At 43.5% G+C, this 5,482-nt stretch overlaps 1 pseudogene; it reads left to right on the forward strand.

Moving 5' to 3' along the window:
• The first annotated feature begins 1,552 nt into the window (after positions 1 to 1,552).
• Positions 1,553 to 4,671, forward strand: LOC111217740 (annotated as a pseudogene).
• Positions 4,672 to 5,482: the final 811 nt, after the last annotated feature.

Consider the following 5,482-nt stretch of genomic DNA (forward strand, 5'->3'; position numbering starts at 1 on the left):
GTGAACCAAATCCTCTTCAGAATCAGCAGCTACGACACAAGGCTAGTGATTTTCCAGGCAACAGGAGTCGTAGCATGAGTTTAGCATGGAACAAGCTTAACTCTGGAGGGAACAAAGAATAACAGCAAAGTCAACACAGCCAGACAGACTTTACTCCACAGGAGCCTCCCAACTCACTGGATTTCACCAAAACCACTGGAAAGAAACTCTTTTGCTTGTTTCAGGACTGGGTAACGTTTAACTGACTGGGCCTAACCTTCCACAGCATAGCAACAGCACAGCATAACTAAAAGCAGGCAGAGTCTCAACTTTTGCTTTAATGTACTTGTTGATTGATGTCTTTTGTGTAAGTTGCTAGGTTGTGGTCAGTCATACAGTAATCAGGTACTCGTATTTTCACACACATAGCATATGTCTCAGTTCTAGGAACCTGCATGAAGCTAACCTCCCCCTCTAAACCTGGTACCTTTAGATTACATGAGCTAGGCTTAACAAAGAAACTCACACCTTCCCTCTCACACACCCCAGTGGTCAGCGGGCCATTTTGAGTAGTTTCCTTTGTTTACCCCATCTTGTGTGGTCTTCTTTGTTCAGGACATTGTGGTCACAGTGACCACTTTGAACGGCCATCTTGCCTTTGTTTGTGCCCACAAACACACACACAAACACACACACACATACACACACCTGTATATACTAGATCAGAATTGTGTTTTTGTAGTATCCTAAATACTTCTGGAGTTAGATAGAGGGAGCTGTAGGATCCATGGTGGACCTGACAGGAAGTCCTGTCAGGAAGTATTTTATATAGGAAGTGATGTATGAATTGTGTGGCTCTTTTGTCTGTCACTATCATCGATTAAAAGCCAGGAATATATGATGGCGAGTTCTGTGTCCTCCTTGTGCGCGCTGGCCCACAATATTACATATGGCGACGAGGATAATTTGGAGAAGAGTTTTTGCCCTGCTCTCTGGCCACTGTGGAAGGAATTGCTTCTTTGATTGGAGGATAGGACTCCAGGTGAACAAAGGACTTGGGGGAAGGGAGGGAAGACATGCAGGTGAGATGGCAACAATAGGATCCCTGCCACCATTTGATCCAAAAGTGCAAGCTTGGGAGGAATATTGCGAAATAATGGAACACTTCTTTATTGCAAATGTTATTGAGGAAGAAGAGATAAAGAAGTCCATTTTGCTTAGTGTGGTGGGAGCACAAACTTACAGTTTGATGAGAAACCTCTTAAGTCCTGCAAAACCAGGAGAGAAGACTTTTGGACAACTGGTAACTTTATTAAAGAACCACTTTAACCCCAAGCCAAGTGAAATTGTCCAGAGATTTAAATTTAATTCACGCTTGAGAAGATCCCCCGAATCTGTGTCTGAATATGTGGCAGAATTAAGGAAATTGGCACAAGATTGTGATTATGGAGCAACACTTTCACAAATGTTACGGGATAGACTGGTATGTGGAATAAATGATGACCGCATCCAAAGAAGATTATTGTCAGAGACTAATCTCACATTTGAAAGTGCCCTGTCTCTAGCACAAGCAATGGAATCTGCCAACAAGAATGTGCAGGATTTGCAAAGTAAGGCAGGAGCCATGTCCTGTAATGCAGTGAGGGCTGGAGGATCAGAGAGCACGGGGAAGAAGAGAGAGAGCCAGAGAAGAGCAGAAAAAGATAAAGATTGTTATCGCTGTAACGGTAAACATTCACCTGAGGACTGTCGGTTCAAAAAGGAAAAGTGTCATGCCTGTGGAATAACTGGACACATAGCTCGAGCGTGTCGCAATAAGAAAAAGTTAAATGCTGACAGGAGAAATGACAGAAGGCCCAGAGCAAGTGGAAGACGCTACACACAGGAGAGAAAAGTGCATTATTGTTCTCCCAGAGTGGCAGAAGGGAGTGATGAAGACGAACAGCCATTATCTTTGTATAATGTCTGGTGCGAAGATGAAGAGGAGGCAGTGCCCCCTTACAAGGTATGCATGACTCTAAATGGTGAACCAGTGATATTTGAAGTGGATACAGGATGTGGACTCACCATAATGACTATGAAAGCATTCAAAGAAAAAGTGAAAAATGCCCCTCCATTAAAGAAAACTCGCCTGAAGTTGAAAACATATACAAAACAAAAGATAAAGGTGCTGGGGAAAGCATATGTGAAAGTGAATTACAAACAGCAAGAAAAGATATTGCCCATAATAGTAGTTAAAGGCACAGGTCCAAACTTATTGGGAAGATGGTGGTTGAAGCATGTTAAATTGGACTGGGCTGAAATAAAGCACCTTGCACACCAACCACAGTCTCTGAACCTGGAGCAAGTGCACACTGCAAACCACTCACAGCCCCTGACCCTGCAGCGAGTGCTACAAAAGCATGAAGGAGTGTTTAAAGAGGAGCTGGGAACGTTAAAAGGGTTTAAAGCTACTATTCATGTACCTGTTGATGCTGCTCCTCGCTTTTATAGACCAAGATCAGTTCCCTATGCTATGAAGCCTAAAGTTGATGCAGAGATTGACAGACTGGTAAAAGAGAACATCATTACTCCAGTCAAGTATTCTGAATGGGCAGCTCCGGTGGTTCCTTTGCTCAAACCGGATGGTGACTGTAGATTGTGTGGAGATTATAAATTGACTGTAAATAGAGTCTCCACCCTAGAACAGTACCCCATACCCAAAGTAGAAGATTTGATGGCTGTGTTAGCTGGGGGGAAGCAGTTTACAAAACTAGACATGAGCCATGCATATCAACAAATCCAAATGGATGATCAGTCTAAAAAGTACTTAACTGTAAATACTCACCGTGGAATGTTTACATACAACAGACTACCATTTGGTGTATCCTCCGCTCCAGCAATATTCCAGAGAACCATGGAGGGGGTTCTCCAGGGAATTCCACATGTAGCGGTGTATCTGGATGATATACTGGTTACCGGAGCAACCAGAGAAAGGCACCTAAAGACCCTGGATGAGGTGTTGAGCCGCTTAGAGGAGGCGGGTCTCAGATTAAAGAGAAGCAAATGCACGTTGCTGGCTGATGAAGTTCAGTATTTGGGACATAAAGTGGATGCTAAAGGAGTGCATACTGTGGAAGCCAAAGTAAAGGCTGTTGTTGATGCTCCCACCCCAACTTCAGTAACAGAGCTCAAGGCCTACCTGGGCTTGTTGAATTATTATAACCGCTTCCTTCCCAATCTCTCCACATTGCTGGCCCCTTTACATCATCTGCTGAGGAAAGATGTGGTTTGGAGCTGGGGCAAACAGCAAGAAGAATCCTTCAGGAAATCCAAAGACTTATTGAAGTCAGCTGATGTGTTAGTGCATTATTCTGGGAAGAAGGCTTTGCTATTAGCCTGTGATGCCTCACCCTATGGCCTAGGAGCCGTATTGTCCCACAAAATGGAAGATGGAACAGAAAAACCCATTGGTTTTGTATCTCGTACCTTGGCACCAGCGGAGAAGAAATACTCTCAGCTTGATAAAGAAGGTTTGGCTGTGATCTTTGGAATTAAAGGTTCCACAAATACCTCTTATGGACGAAACTTTTAACAATTGTAACGGACCACAAGCCCTTGAATATCCTGTTCAATGAAACTAAACCTGTTCCTCAGATGGTGTCACCACGTGTTCAGCGTTGGCTGTATGGCTCAGAGCTTATGAGTATCAGATTGTGTATAGACCTGGAAAGCAGCACATAAATGCAGATGCCCTCAGTAGGCTCCCCTTCCAGAAACATCACCTGCTGAGGAAGAGGGAGATCTGGTGCTGATGCTGGATGGAATGGATAGCGCTGGTGACCACGGAACAAATAAGACATTGGACAGCTAAAGAGGTGACATTGTCACGAGTGCAGGAGTATGTCTTAAAAGGATGGCCTTCTACAGTGGAGCCTGAACTCCTGCCTTTTCACCAGACGCTGGGAGCTCAGTGTGAGAGATGGATGTGTTCTGTGGGGGCTCGTGTCATTATTCTCAGAAAGGAAGAGAAACTCTGTTAAAGTTGCTGCATCAGTCCCACCCAGGAATGTGTAGGATGAAAGGACTAGCTCGTCATATGTCTGGTGGCCACAGATGGATCGAGATGTTGAGAGGGAAGTAAAACCAGTGTGACGCATGTCAACAGCATAGCATGTCTCCCTCTACAGCACCCTTACATCCCTGGGAATAGGCCAGAAAGCCTTGGACACGACTCCATTGGATTAGCAGGTCCATTTTGGTAAACTGTTTTTGGTGATTTGTTGCCCATTCTAAATGGAATGGATGTATATCCAGTGACTACAGCAACCTCACATGCAACCATTGAAAAGCTCAGACAAAGTTTTCAGTTCCATGGATTGCCACAGATGTTGGTGAGTGATAACGCTACCTGTTTACAAGTGCTGAGTTTGCTGATTTCATGTCTAAAAATGGGATCAACCATGTCACCTCAGCCCCTTTCCATCCTTCATCAAATGGACTGGCCGAAAGAGCAGTTCGAACCTTTTAAGGAAGGGATGAAGAAGATACAAGGAGGAAAATGAGAGCTTGGAAGCAAAAGTGTCCAGATTCCTTTTTAGTTACAGAATCACTCCACACTTCTACTACAGGCTTGTCACCAGCTGAAATGTTGATGTCAAGGAGACCTAGGTCTGCCTTGGATCTGTTACTTTCCAGACATGAAGGCTTAAGGTTGGTAAAGAAACAGTGAAACAAAAAGTTAATCATGACACGCACACAAAGCTCAGAAGTTTTGCACCTGGGAATCCTATATTTACAAAAAACTATGGAAATGGTCCCAAATGGATTCCTGGAACGATCGAGAGCTGCCACAGGTCCCCTGTCATGTACAGTCCTCATAGGAAATGGACAGATCGTGAGGAGACATATTGATCAAATCAGGAAGAGAGAGTCTAGTGGTGTTCCTGATATAGATCCTAGTACAACCTCAGGCTGTGAGCAGCCCATCTCTTATGGAGACAGAACAAGTACAGTCCCCTGAGGTCCGATCCCTGACTCTTCATCCCATGTGGAGGACTCTGGGAGTACCCCCACTGATACTGGGGAGTGAGTCCCCACATGTATTACAAGAACAGTTAACACCACCCTTAAGGCGCTCTATTAGAGAGAGGACGCCCGCCTGACTATTATAGGCCTTAAATAAACACTGAAAAGAAAGTGAATATTTATTCAGCTCTGCAGAGAATACCACCGTTGCTTAACTTTAGTTAAAAAAAAAAAAAAAAAAAAAAAAAAAAAAAATTGTTCTAAGTAGTTGATATAAGTTTAGTTTTTGGCAAGTTAAGTTCTTAAAGTTTGAAACAAACCTAAATTGTAAGTTATAAATTGAGAGTTAATTTGAAGTAAGTGCAACATATAAAGTTGAGTAAAGTGTATAATGTTGATTAACGTGTCTTATGTTCTCTTGCAGTGTATGTTGTCTGCAGACCTGAGAAGGGAGGGATGTAGTATCCTAAATACTTCTGGAGTTAGATAGAGGGAG

The sequence above is a fragment of the Seriola dumerili genome, unplaced genomic scaffold (assembly GCF_002260705.1).
Source record: "Seriola dumerili isolate Sdu_G_001 unplaced genomic scaffold, Sdu_1.0 BDQW01000044.1, whole genome shotgun sequence".
Classification (NCBI taxonomy): Eukaryota; Metazoa; Chordata; class Actinopteri; order Carangiformes; family Carangidae; genus Seriola; species Seriola dumerili.